This window comes from Anabrus simplex, chromosome 4, assembly GCF_040414725.1.
Source record: "Anabrus simplex isolate iqAnaSimp1 chromosome 4, ASM4041472v1, whole genome shotgun sequence".
Classification (NCBI taxonomy): Eukaryota; Metazoa; Arthropoda; class Insecta; order Orthoptera; family Tettigoniidae; genus Anabrus; species Anabrus simplex.
Genome location: NC_090268.1, coordinates 121,789,443 through 121,808,811, shown reverse-complemented (window position 1 = coordinate 121,808,811; position 19,369 = coordinate 121,789,443). Strand labels below are relative to the sequence as shown.

The following is a 19,369-nucleotide window of genomic DNA, read 5'->3' as shown; positions in this document are numbered from 1 at the left end:
CTGTGGTACTATAATAGGAGGTGCATAGTAGTACGGAGGTGAAATGGCGCATTGACTGGAAGTGTATTTCAAAGTTGAAGTACGAGAAACGGTTCACTTATGGTATGTAAAACGTCGCAACTGCACTGAGATTCACTGTGAAACCGTGGTGGAGTATGGAACAAACATAATGTTAAGTCCAATCACTGAGAAATGTTGACAACAATTCGAACACGGTCACACAGTCCTGGGTGATGCTGATCGGACAGAAAGATTATAAACGCCTACAGGAGAAGACAATGTCCTGGAAATCGCAGCAATAAGAAAGTGCGTATCGCAGACAGCGTACGGGGGATGGGCATCTGAATAGTCAGTGCGCATGCCATCGTCCTACACCAGCTGGATCTCCATGTGATCCAGTGGAGATCCAGCTGGTGTACGACGATTGCATGGAGATCACTGAACAGGTTACGAACAGGTGTTGGAAAGTCTTTGTTTTTTTTGCTATTGGCTTTACGTCGCACCGACATAGATAGGTCTTATGGCGACGATGGGATAGGAAAGGCCTAGGAGTTGGAAGGAAGCGGCCGTGGCCTTAATTAGGGTACAGCCCCAACATGTGCCTGGTGTGAAAATGGGAAACCACGGAAAACCATCTTCAGGGCTGCCGACAGTGGGATTCGAACCCACTATCTCCCGGATGCAAGCTCACAGTCGCGCGCCTCTAACCGCACGGTCAACTCGCCTGGTGTTGGAAAGTCTAAGGACAACTTAGTGAAATTGTATATTTGGATGTGTCACCACTATGTGAATGCGGAGAGGTGCAGACTACCAAGCATCTGTGTCAGTGCTCGTGTTGCCCTGATTCTTGCAGTGAGGAGGATTTGCTCAAGGCACAAGGAACACAGGCCATTGGTAAACATTGTTTTATTATGGTATAGGCAGCAAATACACAAGACTACGTACAAAGGACAGGTCTGCACTGGTTACAGACCTTCGAAATAATCACCCAAGGTTTCCACTGTGCGTTGCCAGCGGTGGGGCAGGCGCTGAACACAATTCGCTGCATATGTATCGCTAACGTGTGACACCTCTCTCCGAAATGCTGTTACGATGTCCTCTTTGTTAGCAAACCGTTGTCCACCTAATGCTTCCCGCATCTCTGCATGGCATTGGCGTGCATTTCTGCCACGGAGAATTGCTATTTTAATATACGATCTTTGCTCCTGCTTATTGACTTCCATTTTGTGACGCTCTCACACACTGAACTTGGGGGCATGCTTAGACCCACACTGTTGTTTACATACACCATCTAGTGGCATCATAAGCAAGTACATACCGTACCTTTCCAAATGCATATCTTAGATTTTCCGTGTTGTCACCTGTTCAAGAGAAAAAAATAGTTACCATGACTTATGAATCTATCTACATCAATAAATACCAGCTGGATTATGGGAAATTGTGCTCACGTTTGACTCCACGATCATTGACACCCGAACACAAAGCAGCAAGGTTTAAGGCTTCTCTGGACTTCCTTTTGGGCGATGAGACATTAGTGCAACATTGGTGCATTATTTCACACCTGTGGTTTCCCATTTTCGCACCAGGCCATGGTCGCTTCCTTCCCGCTCTTAGCCTTTTCCTATCCCATCGTCACCGTAAGACCTTTCTGTGTTGGTGCAACGTAAAGCATCTTGTAAAAAAAATCTACTTCTTAACCCCAGCAATAAGTTATGGCAAGTCTCCATCTATTTTTTTCAAAATTCCCATACAATATATTTATTTCTTAGAATAGTGGATCATTTCATTTTCTGAAGAACGAAATTCTTGTTCACCTTTAAGAGTCCTTAGTATCCTGCCTGCCGGTTATCTATGTCTCCGAACGATGGCAACGTGAGACACAGCTCAGGTAGCAGGTTCTCAGTTTTCAACAGAAGAAAGAGTACTGCGTAAGCAGAGTATAGGAATGGTGTCAGGTACTAAGTGTCAAATGTCTGCAGGACAAAGTTCAAGTGAAGTAATGATCATTTTTCTTTCATGAATCACTTTACAGAGAAAAATACTGCTTGTGTAAGAGCTTTCCAAACTTATTTATTTAGCATATGTCTTTTAGTGCCAGGAGTGTCCGAGGATATGTTTGGCTCGCCTGATGCAGATCTTTGTATTTGACACTCATAGACGACCTGCGAGTCTTAATATGGGATGAGGATAATAATAAGGTACGGAGAGGGTGAAACCCGGTGTCGGCACGTAGCCTACCCATGTCGAATAACACCAAGGGGTCTGCTCAAACCTTTACGTCTCCATCCCACGGACGAATTACCATCAACAGTGTCATATGCCCTTACTCCATATGAGCACTGCGGAGAGGTTTGGAATTTAATCCAGGCTAGTGATTGGAATTATTGTAGACCACCACTTCTCCTACCCTGCCGGCCAACATTCTGATGGTGAAATGTTTTTCGACCAACGGAACTCGAACCGGCTACGCGGGTCAGACCATTACAGACTTCAACACCTTAACGATAGGAGCCACCAGACTGGCTTTTCCAGCATTGAGATCTGGGGAGGGGAGTTGAAAGTGTTTTCCTCTAGCTAAAGTGGCTATTCGTCTTATTGATCATCCACTCTACAGTTTTTGCGGAACATTTTCAATATTGCCAATATGATGGCTGATGATGATGATGATGAACACTGCCTTCGGGAACAAATCAGGCAAGCTAATTCCTACAGGCATATGAAAAAAACCGGCCTCTTTCCAGTCATTCGAACGGGTCAGGAATGGAACGAATGAAGCCCACATCTAGCGGCGAGGATAGGAATTGTGCCGGCTGCCGAAACCTGTCGCACCCCTCTGGGGCACGGCATTATTATTATTATTATTATTATTATTATTATTATTATTATTATTATTATTATTATTATTATTATTATTATTATTGCTAGGACTGAATGTTTGATTGTAACTATCGTTCAACCGTCGACTCACCTGCAACCAATTTACAGCACAAGTTATGTTGAGCTTTCTCTAGTCAGTTTTCCTCTATCATAAACTGTCATGAGTGCGGAAGCTCAAAGCCCAATGGATTCTTAGAGCAGACAGCACTGCTTCCTTTAGCTGACAAAGATAGAGAGATATTCAGGCACTTATACGGATGCCTTCACCCAACCTTTCCGCGATCTTACAGTGACGCAATCGATTACGAAACATAATACTGATTATCATGAAGAACTTCTTCAATAGGTCAGAAATGAATCACGAACCGGATATTGAAATGTAACTGAATGAGAACTAGCGTGCTTGTTATCGTTCGAGAATTTCACTACTTTCAAGTGACACTGAAAACATTGCATGACCGACAGTAGTATCCCAGAGCGTGCGGGTTCGAACGAAAGGCAGAGTAGGTTACTGTGTCGGAGGATTAATGTGTAGAGTACACTAGTTTAGAGTGTATTATGTGGGGAGATTGTATCAACCAGACGTGTTGAAATGGATTGTAGGATCCAATAGTACTTCTATTATTATTATTATTATTATTATTATTATTATTATTATTATTATTATTATTATTATTATTTCTTAATCCGTTTATCCTCCAGGATTGGTTTTTGCCTCGGACTCAACGAGAATCCCACCTCTACCGCCTCAAGGGCAGTGTCCTGGAGCATGAGACATTGGGTCGAGGATACAACAGGGGAGGAGGAACAAAACCTCGCCCAGGCGAGCCCCACCTGCTATGCTGAACAGGGGCCTTATGGGGGGATGGAGAGGTTGGAAGGAAGCAGCCGTGCCCTTAAGTTAGGTACCATCCCAGCATTTGCCTGGAGGAGAAGTGGGGGAAACCACGGAAAACCACTTCGAGGATGTCCCAAGTGGGAATCGAACACCCCCTTCTATTCAGTTGACCTCCCGATGCCGAGTGGACCCTGTTCCAATTTCGTGGCAGAGCCGGGAATCGAACCCGGACCTCCAAGGGGTGGCAGGTAATAACACTAACCACTACACCACAGAGGATTATTATTATTATTATTATTATTATTATTATTATTATTATTATTATTATTATTATTAATGAATTATTTTATAATATTCGGTACTTTAAAACTGTATAAGACATAAATGATCGGAAATTGTATTCTCTATAACTTTTGTTATGCAGTATTTTTCAATAGCAATAATAATAAAATAGGTATAAAAATTAAATTTTAGGCCTTCTCCTAAACTAATGTTTCACTCAGCGTGCATTTTCATTACATGCTATCACCTGTTTTTGTGTGGCTCGGCGTTGATATAAACTTAGAAACCAAAGTCTAAATTCGTGAATATCTCTGTTATCATAATCGGTACGGTAAGAAAATGAAATGGCGTATGGCTTTTAGTGCCGGGAGTGTCCGAGGACATGTTCGGCTTGCCAGGTGCAGGTCTTTCGATTTGACTCCCGTAGGCGACCTGCGCGTTGTGATGAGGATGAAATGATGATGAAGACAACACATACACCCAGCCCCCGTGCCAGCGAAATTAACCAATGATGGTTAAAATTCCCAACCCTGCCGAAAATCGAACCCGGGACCCCTGTGACCAAAGGCCAGCACACTAACCATTTAGCCATGGGGCCGGTAAAATTGTATAAGACATAAAAATGATCAGAAATTATGTTCTATATAACTTTTAATATGAAGGACAACTAACAACATACCGTATATATTTGAGAATTTCATTTTTGGCCTTCCCCTAAACTACCCTTCCACTCAGCATGAATAAATTTGCTTATAGCCTTAAGTGTAGCCTTATTCCCTGACTTAACATACCCATTTTTCTTAAATGCTGTACAGCCATTTTACGTTTTTACACACATACAAACATACATAGATGACAGAAAATAAAAATTTGTATTTACCTCTTACTATGGACACTTCCGATACATAAATACCACTCTTTTTAAATTCTGAGCAATGTGTAGACAAAACTCTTGTTTTATATAGCTAAGCAAAGTCATTTCCGTACAGGGTATGAAGGCACAGGGAAGAGTGGAAGGTAAAGGCTTACCATTATCCGTAACCTCGGCACTTGATGGGATAGAGTGGTTAGCTCTACACCCGGCCGTCTTTTCTCCCAGGAATTATCCTGGTACTCAATTTTGGTGTAGGCTGAGTTGACCTCAGGGCCATTTACACCTAAGAAAGTGGATATCTCGTTTCTTAAATTTTTTATTCCTTCCAGACAGCTCCTTTTATTTCACATACAGGCCTCAACGTATTATGACTACAATGTACTTGGGGGATATTCATACTAAAACAAGGCATAAAGCAATTTTAACGGCACAAGCACTGCAGCCTAAAACATTTTCCTGAATTTGATCTTACATGTTGTTGTAACAACATATGGACGAAAGGCACAGAGAGGGCATTGACATGGTAGATCTAATCGAAAATAATCCTCAGTAATGAAGTAACACGTTTCACAGCTGGAAGTGATGGTTCTTTTATTAGTTCTACAACTTTGGTCTTGTGTCATTCCCCCTTCGGGCGCTGGCATCCTCCATTGCCACCTGACGTAAGACGTTCGGCACAGGGATTCCGGCAGCATCGTGCGCAAGCTGGAAGCAATCTAACGTAACGCATGTGCGCCACATTAGCCGACATTATATATTAGAACGTCACAGAGCTGCTAATGATGGTCGTAATAACACTGACAACATTATGATCATCATCGATTTTTTTTTACGTCGCAGTGACACAGATACGTCTTATGGCGTCGATGGGGTAAGAAAAGCCTAGGAGTAGGAAGGAAACGACCGTGGCCTTAATTGAGTTACAGCCCCAGCATTTGCCTGGTGTAAAAGCCATATCAGGGGGCTGCCGACAGTGGGGTTCGAACCCACTATCTCCCAAATGCAAGCTGACAGCTACGTGACCCAAACCACGCATCCACTTGCTCGGTATTATTATTATTATTATTATTATTATTATTATTATTATTATTATTATTATTATTATTATTATTATTATTATTATTTCTTTCTTTCTTTCTTGCGAACCGGCCAAACTTAGGACCACGCCAATACCACTTCACTTCCTTCTAATCATCCCTTTTTCCTTCCTCTTTCTCCACAGTGCCTTCATTCTTTCAGAATGTTGCGCTCTTCTCTCTTCAGTCCATCTTCCCCCTCTGCGCTCTTTCTTTTCTTCAACCAGAACTTTTATGTTGGAAAGTCTTTTCCTGAATTGGTCTCTATCACGACATTCTTCATCTGCAATTATTATTATTATCCGCCGCTTTTCCCACACCACGATGGGGTCGCGGGTACGGACTGTATCACACACATGTGAACTTAGCCCTGTTTCACAGCCGGATGCCCTTCCTGACGCTACGCTAACCCTGTGTGGAGGGATATATTCACTATTGGTGTTTCCATTGTGGGTGGTTGTCATAATAATGTTACTGACTACTGTAACGGTTTTCGGAGACGCCAAAGTGCCGGAATTTAGTCCCGCAAGAGCTCGTTTACGTGCCAGTAAATCTGCCAACAGGAGGCTGACGTATTTTAGCACCTTCAAATACCACCGAACTGGGCCAGTAACGAACCTGCCAAGTTGGGCTCGGAAGGCCACTCATCCCGGCGGTGGTCGTTTGTGTGATATGATGTGAATATATGCAGATGTATATATTGAGACAAACACAAACACCCAGTCCTCGAGCTAGAGAAATTAAGCAGTCACTGTTAAAACCCGAACACGGTTCCTCTGAACTGAAGACACTGATACGCACCGTTCAGCCAGGGAGTGGACAATAACAGAGCATATAATGTGCTCTAAATGGTTTTGTCCAAACCAATTTCAACCCTTCAGTTTGTGAGAGAAATTACTATTTGAGACTTTTAATTAGATTAATTGATCATTTATGTATTTAGTCGTTACCGTGATCGAGGCATTTAATACGAAGTAGTTTCTCATTCAATTGGCCCGCATTTGATTCTCGATTCTGTCATGAGTTCAAGACGTTTCAGAGACAGAAATGGAGAACATTCTGTATCCAGAGAGGAGAGATAAATAAACTATTCTCAGCCGTACAAAAGCAAGCAAGCAAAGTCATCTCGGTACAGACCTGGAAAGGAAGACGCTGACGCGGAATTATTTCATAAGATAATCATTGGGGTGAACGGCATAGGTAAGGGTGTATTCTGCCCGAAGGCAGGTCCGAACCTCCGCAGAGGTTTGCCTAAGCCGGAGTTTACGTACGGTAGGGTGGCCAGTTCCTTTCCGCTCCTCCATTCCCTTACCCACACCAACAGCGCGTGGCAACCCATCCACTTCTTGACCACGCCCAATGTTGCTTAACTTCGGAGATTTCACGGGATCCGGTGTGTCAACAGAAATAAGCATTATTGTTACGGTTGATCTTAATTTACCGAATATTTACTAGGAAGGTAATGAGAGTCCGCCTCTGTAGTGTCGTGATTAGTGTGATTAGCTGCCACCCCCGGAGACCCGGGTTCGATTCCAGGCTCTGCCACGAAATTTGAAAAGTGGTACGAGGGCTGGAACGGAATCCACTCAGTCTCGGGAGGTCAACTGAGTAGAGGTGGGTTCGATTCCCGCCTCAGCCATCCTGGAAGTGGTTTTCCGTGGTTTCCCACTTCTCCTCCACGCAAATGCCGGGATGGTACCTAACTTAAGGCCACGGCCGCTTCCTTCGCTCTTTCTTGTCTATCCCTTCCAATCTTCCCATCTCCCACTAAGGCCCCTGTTCAGCATAGCAGGTAAGGCCGCCTGGGCGAGGTACTGGTCATACTCCCCAGTTGTATCCCCCGACTCAATGTCTCACGCTCCAGGACACTGCCCTTGTGGCGGCAGAGATGGGATCCCTCGCTGAGCCCAAGGGAAAAACCAACCCTGGAGGGTAAGCAGATTAAGGCAATGAGAATGATATGCATCATGACCAACAATGGGTAAGTTAATCTGGGAAGCTGGGAAGGACAGCTGAATCAGAAAGTGATAGAAACAGAGGGAAAAATATTCTGGACATGTTTTGATAAACCCAGATGTACTGTATAAAGAAACTGAAGTGACAGGTGGTCAGCAAGCTGCGTTTTACCGTACTTTAAAATAAATGGGATAGTGGTGGTGGTGGCGGCGGTGATGGTGGTGATTATTGTTTTAAGAGGAAGTGCAACTAGGCAACCATCCTCTATATAACATTAATGAGGGATAAAACATGGAAGGGATCCGACATTTTCAAAAACGAAGGTATCGGCCACAGAAAGACAACGGCCGCGAAGGGCGTGAAAATTAAAGACTTCCTAGCTCTCGCAACCTAACAGAGTTGGGGTCGGAAAAGAACAAGAGTTGACCGGGGAAATTCGGATAGGATAGATGAAAGTGAAGAGCCTGACACAAGTAAGTAGAAGCAATGCCAGGACTCAGCTAAGGGCCCGGTGGTCGCCAATCCACGCTCCAAAGTGTAGAGCCTCTGGGGCTCCTATTAGTCGCCTCTTATGACAGGCAGGGGATACCGTGGTTGTTTTTCTACCACCCCCACCCAGAGGTGAGGGTTAGAAAGAGAGAAGGTTAGGAATGGTGGTGGAAGGTATCTGCTAAAGAAAGACAACGGCCGCGAAGGGCGTGAAAATTAAAGACTTCCTAGCTCTCGCAACCTAATAGCGTCGGGGTCGGAAAATAACAAGAGTTGACCAAGGAAGGTCGGATAGGATGGATGAAAGTGTGGAGCCTGACACAAGTAAAAGTACAGTATATGTGTATGTTATATTATCATCATCATCATCATCATCATCATTATCAAAGAAGACCAAATGAATGAGAGTAGCCTAATACTGTGCAAGTGGGAGTAATACCAGGCTCAAGATGGGGACCCGTGATCGCTTCACAAATCTGGTCACGAACTGAAGATTCCTGATGAGAAAACCTGTGCTATAGAATGGAGCCGACTTTAGATATTTACTTCTGAACACGTCAGCAATTGTGTGTCACGTCCTGGTTAAATTGCAAATGAGAGCTAGCGTTATTGGAAAAGGGTAACGAGCTGGGAACCAAACAATTGTATTGTGTGAGTCTTACATAACTCGTTCATATCGCCTACGCTCTGAGGCTCGGGTTGCCCAGTATCGCGGATCGATGCAGCTGGCTGCGCGTGTGGCTGCCCCAATCAGCTGAGTGCCTGGCGTCCATCCAGTGTAGCACGGTTCAAGATTAGCTCGGCTTTCAGAAAATAGCATACGTGCATACCAAGACGTCACAGAGATACGGTATTGTACGCAGATCAAATTAATAAGTGGAGAATGATAGTAAACGGGACGAAAACTCAGGTTACAAGTTTCACTAAGAGGAAAAAATCCTTTCAGTTTTAACCATTTTAGGACTTAACTGAAAAGATAAACAGTATTCTATGTGATGCTGAAAAAAAAAAAAATTACCAAAGAATATTTGGAAGTTCTCGTCTCATATCCATTAAGATTTCAAAATAATATTTTTCCCGAAATGGCCGAGCGAGTTGCTGCGCGGTTTGATTCACGTAGCTGCCAGCTTAATTGGGGGAGATAGTGGGTTCGAATCCCAGTGTCGGCAAACCTCAAAATTGTTTTCCGTGGTTTCCCATTTTCACACCAGGAAAATCAAGGCTAAGGTCGATTCCTTCTTCCCCCCCAGCTCTTTCATGTCCCATCGTCGCTATAAGACCTATTTGTGTCGGTGCAACGTAAAGCAAATAATAATAATAATAATAATAATAATAATAATAATAATAATAATAATAATAATAATAATAATAAGTACAACCTACGTCTTTCCATGGTGTCCCATTTTTCCTCCAGGCAAATACCAAAATCGTACGTTACTTAAGGCCACTGCCACTTCCTGCCATCTTCCTTGTCTATCCCTTCCAATCTTCCCATCCTCCCACAAAGTCCCTGTTCAGCATAGCATGTGAGGACATCTGGACGAGGTACTGGTCCTCCTTCCCAGTTGTATCTCCCCAAACCAAAGTCTCACGTTCCAGGACACTGTCCTTGAGACGGTAGAGATGGGATCCCTCCCTGAGTCCGAGGGAGAATCCAACGCTGGAGGGTAAATAAATAAATAAATAAATAAATAAATAAATAAATAAATAAATAAATAAATAAATAAATAAATTAAATAAATAAATAAATAAAAATCTGTCGTTGAATGAACAAACAGCCCCATGTACATGATCGTTGAGGCATCAAGTCTACATGGTCAGACACCGTAGTTGGCCGGTTCGAGTCCCATTGGTGGAAAATATATTTACCATCGAGCTGTTCGCCCGCAGGGTAGAAGAGGCGGTGGTACACAATTTCTAATCACTACATTGCGTGCCAAAAGCCCCGATTCTATTCCAAACTTCTCCGCAATGTTGATGTTGATTCGTCCGTCAGATGGCGATGTTAAGCCTTGAGCAGACTCCTTGGCGTTATTCGAGAGGAATAGGCTATGTGCTGACACAGGGTTTTACTCTCTGCCTACCCCATCATCCTCATCATCACCCCTCCCCTTCCCCTCCACACATATATATTCATTCATCCAGGCGCGCAGGTCGTCCATGGGTGTCAAATAGAAGGATCTGCACTTGACGAGTCGAAGATGTCCTCGGACACACCCGTGACCAAAGGGCATACAATAAATAAATAACTGAAGGGACTCTAAAACAGTTCCTCGTCTGTAATCACGTAGGCTGAGTGGACCCTCGGACCAGTCCTCAGATCCAAGTAAAAAGAAATCTGACCTGGCCGGGAATCGAACCCGGGGTTTCCGGGTAAAAGACAGACACGCTACCCCTACACAACTCTAAAATAGCCCCTCAATAATAATCAGGTAGGCTGAGTGGACCTCAACCAGCCCTCAGATTCAGGTAAAAATCCCTGATTTGGTCGTGAATAGAATCCGAACAGAAACAGAGTGGTGGCCGTCAGTTAGCCTCAGTCCACCATTTAATTCCAGTCCTCCTCAACATTCATATTATTAAAGTAATAAATTATATAAAATCAATAAAAGCTCAAAATACTGAATAAATAACCGATTTCATTTTGGTGTGAATAGCTCGATGTCTCGAGATGCGTTCTACTTACCTACCTTTTCCGATCAAATTTCCGAGAAATGCTTTTGTTGTAGCTCCACGATTATGTCTTAATCTACGATTCATATTTTCTGCAAACCCACTGCCAACTTACAGGATAGGCAACCTTAGGTCATTTATCTGATTTTGTCATTGCTTCCACATAACTTGTGTGCGAGGCCCCAAAACTTAATTTTTAATATCCGATCTCTCTTGATCAACTCTTCTTTTTTGACCACGTTGGTTGTAAGTTGAGAGTCTTTCATTTTCACGCTCGTAAGTGTCCTCTATTTTCGCATTAATTTCATTTTCGGATGGTTGGACCTCTTCGTCTTTCTGCTGTGGATAAAATTAAGAGAGGATGACTATCTCGTTGCATTTCCCCTTACAATAATAATCGCCAATATCACCAGTTCCCAACTTCAGGATACTCTTGTAACACCACGTTTCAAAGGCTTCTTCTCCTTTTGCTATTTGATTCCTCTCCAGTAATTATCCTTATGTTGTACTTCACAGCTTCACACTCCCCACGAAAAGAGTCAGTTTCCCGTTAGGTTTATATAAGTAGTGGGTATTTAAAAAAAATGTTATTGAAAATGATTGCTTGGGTATACCTTTCAACAATTAAAATATAATGTTTGCCTTCGCGTCCGCCTCTGTGGTGTAGTGGTTAGCGTGATTAGCTGCCATCCACGGAGGCCCGGAGGCCCGGGTTCGATTCCCAGCTCTGTCACGAAATTTGAAAAAGTTTTTTTTTTTGCTAGTTGTTTTACGTCGCACTGACACAGATAGGTCTTACGGCGACGATGGGACAGGAAAGGGCTAGGAGTGGGAATGGAAGCGGCCGTGGCCTTAATTAAGGTACAGCCCCAGCATTTGCCTGGTGTGAAAATGGGAAACCACGGAAAACCATTTTCAGGGCTGCCGACAGTGGGGTTCGAACCTATTATCTCCCGAATACTGGATACTGGCCGCACTTAAGCGACTGCAGCTATCGAGCTCGGTATTTGAAAAAGTGGTACGAGGGCTGTAACGGGGTCCACTCAGCATCGGAAGGTCAACTGAGTAGAGGTGGGTTCGATTCCCACCTCAGCCATCCTCGAAGTGGTTTTCCGTGGTTTCCCACTTCTCTTCCAGGCAAATGGCGGGATGGTTCCTAACTTAAGGCCACGGCCGCTTCCTTCCCTCTTCCTTGCCTATCCCTTCCAATCTTCCCATCCCCCAGACCAGGCCCCTGTTCAGCATAGCAGATGATGCCACATGGGCGAGGTACTGATCATGCTCCCCAGTTGTATCTCAGACCCAAAGTCCCATGCTCCAGGACACTGCCCTTGAGGCGGTTAGGGTGGGATCCCTCGCTGAGTCCGAGGGAAAAACCAATCCTGGAGGGTAAACAGATTAAGTAAGTAAGTAAGTAAGTTTTTGTTCGTTTGTTGTTGTTGTTTTTTTTATTTGCTATTTGCTTTACGTCGCACGTCTTACGGCGACGATGGGATGGGAAAGACCTAGGAATTGGAAGGAAGCGTCCGTGGCCTTAGTTAAGGTACAGGCCCGGCATTTGCCTGGTGTGAAAATGGGAAACCACGGAAAACCATCTTCAGGGCTGCCGACAGTGAGGCTCGAACCCACTATCTCCCGATTAATGGATACTGGCCGCACTTAAGCGACTGCAGCTATCGAGCTCGGTAGCACATTATTATACCAATGCACAGTCAACCGCACAAAAAATTGGTCGGCAAAGAAATATTGTATTTAACACATTCTCGAAACGTGAGGATATTCATAATATATGTGGATAGCCGGTGGCCGAATCCTACCACTTGCACAATATGTTCATCAAGCAATTTGACTATACCCTGAAGTACAGAAGAAGAATAGCGGTCAAGATTATTCCATTACGTGTGCTTCCAGTCTCGCCAGCCTACGATCTGGTGGCACTCCGCCTCAATACACAGAAGAGTGGTTGAAAGATGAAGGGTAACGCTGCGCAATAATTATGAATATCCAGACTGCGTTTAGGACGCACATTTGAGAGCATATATACATGAAATGTTGTCCACTTAAGAACTTAATCAAAGAAAAGGAGGGCGAGAAAGGTCGGTGTTCTAGATTCTCATTTTCTAATTTTACTGCCCAGATTAGATTTCCAGTGACAAGAAGGCGGAATTTTCTACTGAAATTGCACGTAGCCATAAAGGACTAGAGCCTCCGTGACTCAGGCGACTTATCACCGTTATTCAAATCCCGGTCACTCCGTGTGAGATTTATGGTGGATCAAGCGGAGGCGGGACAGGTTTTTCTCCGGCTACTCCGGTTTTCTGTGTCATCTTTCACTCCAGCAACACTCTCCACTATCATTTCATTTCATCTGCCAGTCATTAATCATTGTTCTAGAGGAGTGCGACAGGCATCGGCAGCCGGCACAATTCCTGTCCTCGCCGCTGGATTGGGGGCTTCATTCATCCCATTCCTGACCCGGTCGAATGACTGGAAACAGGCTGTGGATTTTCATTTTTCATAAAGAACTAACGGTCTCAAAACATAAATCTGAATCCAAAATGAGCCAGCTTGGCTCTAGTAAATCCAGTCGTCTAGCTTCTTGGCTGTAGTGTCCTGGGTTCAAATCCTGGCAATTCGGTTCCGTTTTTCTATAGAATCGGCGCGTTACGGCAAGGACACCCGGCCTTAAACAACTGGCCAGTTCCTAAACTGAGTGCCGGGCTGAGTAACTCACAAGGTAGAGCGCTGGCTTTCTGACTGCAAGTTAAAAGGCTCGATTCTGTCTCAGTCCCGTGGTATCTGAAGGTGATCAAATACGCCTGCCTCGTGTCGGTAGATTTACCGGCACATAAAAGAACATCTGCGGGACAAAATTATGGCACCTCGTTGTCTCCGAAGACCGTAAACCTTCCTTATGGGTATGGGATACAACCGGGCAGGAGGACCAGTACCTCGCTCAGGCAGCCTCGCCTGCTATGCTGAACAAGGGCCTTGTGTGGAGGGGGAGGATGGGCAGATTGGAAGGGATAGGGAAGGAAGAGGAGAGTAGCGGGCGTAGCCTTAAGTGAAGTACCATCCCGGCATTTGCCTGGAGAAGAAGTGGGAAACCACGGAAGACCACTTCGAAGATGGTTGAGGTGGGAATCGAACCGCCCTCTACTCAGTTAATCTCCAGAGGCTGAGTGGACCCCTTTACAGCCCTGATAGCACTTTTCAAATCTTGTGTACGGGAATCGAACCCGGGCCTCCGGGGGTGACAGCTAATCACACTAACCACTACACCACCGAGGCGGATATTATGATTATTATTATTATTATTATTATTATTATTATTATTATTATTATTATTACTTAAACTGAGTTTCGGTGCTTACGCCGATGCCGCATAAATACGTGAAATCGGTAATAATGTTCAGGGATGCCGACAGTGGGGTTCGAACCAATTATCTCCCGGATGCAAGTTCACAGCTGTGCGTCTCTAACCGCCCGGGCAAAAAATAATGAATCTCGCCCAAGGCATATCTCAACTTATACTTCTTATTCTCCTTAATCCGTTTACCCTCGGACTCAGCGGACTACCGCCTCAAGGACAGCGTAAGGCATTGGGTCGGGGGATACAACTGCGGAGGATAACCAGTACCTCGCCCAGGCGGCCTCACTTGCTATGCTGAACAGGGGGCTTGGTTGGGGATGGGAAGATGGGAAGGGATAGACAAGGAAGAGCGAAGGAAGCGGCCGTGGTCTTAAATTAGGTACCATCCCGGCATTTGCCTGGACGAGAAGTAGGAAACCACGGAAAACCACTTCCAGGATGGATGTGGTGGGAATCGAACCCAACTCTACTCATTTGACTTCCCGAGGCTGAGTGAACCCCGTTCCATCCCTCGTACCACTTTTCAAATTTCGTGGCAGAGCCGGGAATCTAACCCGGGCCTCCGGGGGGGGGGGGGGGGAGAGGTGGCAGCTAATCACACTAACCACTACACCATAGAGGCGGAAAACTTAAATACTTTCAAGCAGAAAATTGAATTTTAAATGTTGCTTTTAATGTGTATAAGGCTTTCAAATGATATAATCAAATAATAAATATTATCTTTAAAAAAAGGTAAACAAACCCCGTGGTGCATCAGGGCCTATCAAGCGACCACTGCTCAACTCGAATGCTTGCAGATTATGAGGTAACGTGTGGTCACCATGACGCATCTTCTTGGCCGTTATTCTTGGTTTTCTAGACCGGGGCCGCTATCTCATCCGCAGAAACCTCCTCTGTTAATTACGTAGGCTGAATGGATCTCGAACCAGCCCTCAGATTCAGGTAAAAATCCCTGACCTGGCCGGAAATCGTATCCGGGGCCTCCGGGTAAGAAGAAGGCACTACCCCTACACCGCGGGGCCGGCTATCCCTAAATATAGTCCAGCATTTTACAGCGTGCCTACCTCTTACTCAGATATCCTGGGTTCGATTCCCAGTCAGGTCAGGGATTTTTACTAGAATCTGACGGCTGGTTCGATGTCCACTTAGCCTACGTGATTACAATTGAGGAGCTATCTGACGGCGAGATTGCGGCCCCGGTCTAAAAAAAAAAAATTCAGGAATAACTCATGTGAGGATTCGCCGTGCCGACCACACGAAACCTAGTAATCTGTAGGCCTTCGAGCTGAGCAGCGGTGGCTTGGTAGACCAAGGCCCTTCGGGGTTGTTACTCAACGGGGTTTGTTCAAGTATTTTTTGCACTTTTGGCGATCTCACAATATCATGCATTACATTTTACAAAGGCCCGCCTCTGTGGTGTAGTGGTTAGCGTGATTAGCTGCCACCCCCGGAGGTCCGGGTTCGATTCCCGGCTCTGCCACGAAATTTTTGAAAAGTGGTACGAGGGCTGGAACGGGGTCCACTCAGCCTCGGGAGGTCAACTGAGCAGAGGTGGGTTCGATTCCCACCTCAGCCATCCTGGAAGTGGTTTTCCGTGGTTTCCCACTTCTCCTCCAGGCGAATGCCGGGATGGTACCTATCTTAAGGCCACGGCCGCTTCCTTCCCTCTTCCTTGCCTATCCCTTCCAATCTTCCCATCCCTCCACAAGGCCCCTGTTCAGCATAGCAGGTGAGGCCGCCTGGGAGAGGTACTGGTCATACTCCCCAGTTGTATCCCCCGACCAAGAGTCTGAAGCTCCAGGACACTGCCCTTGAGGCGGTAGAGGTGGGATCTCTCGCTGAGTCCGAGGGAAAAACCGAACCTGGAGGGTAAACAGATGATGATGATGATGATGACATTTTACAAATAGCTTTACGTCGCCCCGACACTGATAGGTCTTATGCGACGATGGGGGAAATGCCTAATGGCCTTAATTAAGGTACAGCCCCAGCGTTTGCCTGGTGTGAAATGGGAAAACACAAAACACCACCTTCAGGGCTGCCGACAGTGGGGTTCGAACCCAATATCTCCCGGATGCACAGTCACAGCTGCGCGCCCCTAACCGCAAGGCCAACACGCCCGGTATCATGGAGTACGACATACACATCCAAGTACATAAAGTAAATATTAAACCATCTCAAGCCCTGAACAACAACATTGATCAATTGTGACAGGAGCAGCCTGAGGTATTTCACACAAAGAGATATGAGATTTATTATTAAACATAACTTCCTGTTGAAGACACAACCAAAGTACTTTAAGAACAGTGGAAGTCTTTACGACTGAAAATGAAAAATGAAAATCCACAGCCTGTTTCCAGTTATTCGACCGGGTCAGGAATGGAATGAGTGAAGCCTCCATCTAGCGGCGAGGATAGGAGTTGTGCCGGCTGCCGAAGCCTGTCGCACTCTTCTGGGGCAACGATAATAATGACTGACAGATGAAATGAGATGTTAATGGATAGCGTTGCTGGAATGAAAGATGACACGGAAAATCGGAGTACCCGCAGAAAAACCTGTCCTGCCTCCACTTTGTCCAGCACAAATCTTACATGGAGTGACCGGGATTTGAACCACGGTGTCCAGTGATGAGAGGCCGGCGCGCTACCGTCTGAGGCATGGAGGCTTCTTTACGACTATTTTCCCTAAATTTTAGCCAAAATACTTTGTAGTAAATTAATGCAGTTACATAAATAGATACCTGATATTTCATGAAATCGAAACATTTTAAATCAATGATTCTGGAGAGGCACATGACTCTGAAGTTAACTCAGTCTACAGACAAAGTAAGTGGCCGTGCGTTTAGGGTCGCGGAGCTGTGATCTTACATTCGGGAGATAGTGAATTTGAACCATACTCTCGGTAGCCCTGAAGATGGTTTTCCGTGGTTTCCCGTTTTCACACCAGGTAAATGCTGGTGCTGTACCTTAATTAATGCCAAGACCACTTCCTTCCCACTCCTAGCTCTTTCATATCCCATCGTTGCCACAAGACCTATCTCTGACCGGGCGAGTTAGCCGTGCGGTTACGAGCGCGCAGCTGTGAGCTTGAATCCGGGAGATAGTGGGTTTGAATCCCACTGTCGGCAGCCCTGAAGATGGTTTTCCGTGGTTTCCCATTTTCACACCAGGAAAATGCTGGGGCTGTACCTTAATTAAGGCCACGGCCCCTTCCTTCCAACTCCTAGCCCTTTCCTATCCTATCGTCGCCATAAGACCTATCTGTGTCGGTGCGACGTAAAGTCACTAGCAAAAAGGCCTATGTCTGTCGTTGCGACGTAAAACAAATTTAAAAGAAAGAGATATCTGGGGAGAAAGGTGGCAGAATATAGAGCAACCACTCATCTCACTACGAGCCGAGTTTACGGGTAGAGGAACCCTTTACCCTCGGCTCCTCCAAAGGTCTTCGTTGTCAGTACGGCGATTAATATGGTTTACGTACACACACGTCTGCCTGTATTGGAATTAGCGTATATTACACCTACAACATTCTACGTAATTAATCGCTGCGGAAGGAGAAATACTACAGAAAGTGACAGGGTCATATAAAACTCCATTAAAATAAACAAATCCCTATCAGTCAATCAATACAATATCTTAACAAGTAGCTGTTGCTAAGCGAAATTAATTCTAGTTACTATTTAAAGTGACATTGTACTTACTGGTTCCCGGTAGATCTCCGTTTAACAACTAACGGATATATGGAACAGGTCGCGTATATATGAGCTCCTGGACTGTCAATGTCGAGCATGCGCGGAAGCTACAAATCAGGAACGCCATATTGCCATTGACTGTCGAACCGGAAACAAAGCTCGATAACTCTGCGAATACCTTGATAACAGGGAACCCACATATTATAGATTCTGGTTAAACTTATTTTAAAAAACTCGTAATTCTAAGCTTCGTGCACATGGTCCTCGAACTTCGCACTGACCTCCGACGCAATGACACTCCCCCAATAACTTGAAAAATATCCAAGTAATATCTATTCACTCATTATCAGCGATTTAATTCAAGGTTCAACGTTCATTTTCAGTGATCATTGAACGCTGTAGTATAACAACAATCAATCATACAGCTTCAATTTATTGCACTGATGTCATATTTTCATGCTGTGATCCATTATGTGTAAAGAGAAATCGCACGATCGATTGCGAAGCCTCCCCCCCCCCCGCCCCCCAGAGTATGCGGTTAGGATCTGCCAAGTAAACCCACGAGCTGTTTCAGCAGGTGCTGAATACTTGCCACATCACACTCCTGTCAAATGAGTCATGCAGAACTGCGAAGTACTAGGGAAATATACATCATATATTAAAATGGATGAGACCAGTGGCGTACACAGAAATTTTATCGAAGAGGGGTTCATTTTCTATTAAATTGTCCGGCTACATGGATAAATGGTTAGCGTGCTGGCCTTTGGTTACAGAGGTCCCGGGTTCGATTCCCGACAGGCTCTGGAATTTCAACCATAATTGGTGAATTCCCCTGGCACGGGGACTGCGTTTATGTGTCGCCTTCATCATCATTTCATACTAATCACGACGCGCAGGTCGCCAACGGGAGTCAAATCAAAACACCTGCACAAGACCTCTCCGGAGGCCACACGCCATTATTATTATTTATTAAATTTACCGGTATTTTAATTATGTATCCAAATACCACTACTAAGTCTACTATGTTACTACTGAAGTTCTCTACTTATATTAGTACTAATAATAATAATAATAATAATAATAATAATAATAATAATAATAATAATAATAATAATAATATTGGTCGGCCTCTATGGTGTAGTGGTAAATGTGATTAGCTGTTACCTGCGGAGGGCCGCGCTCAATTACCGGCTCGGCCACGAAATTTGCAAAGTGGTACGAGGGCTGGAACGAGGTCCAC

General features: G+C 44.9%; 1 protein-coding gene across 3 annotated transcripts in view; it reads right to left on the bottom strand.

Moving 5' to 3' along the window:
* The window catches only part of LOC136871680 (dicarboxylate carrier UCP2), a 118,068-nt gene extending 99,862 nt beyond the window's left edge, over positions 1–18,206 (bottom strand). For 2 of the 3 annotated variants that reach the window (XM_067145178.2, XM_067145182.2), the window contains exon 1: positions 18,139–18,206. The gene's annotated coding sequence lies outside the window, so the exon portion shown is untranslated. Of the gene's footprint in view, positions 1–9,775; positions 10,053–18,138 lie in introns of those variants that run through there. The other variant, XM_067145181.2, reaches the window with a different exon arrangement.
* Positions 18,207–19,369: the final 1,163 nt, after the last annotated feature.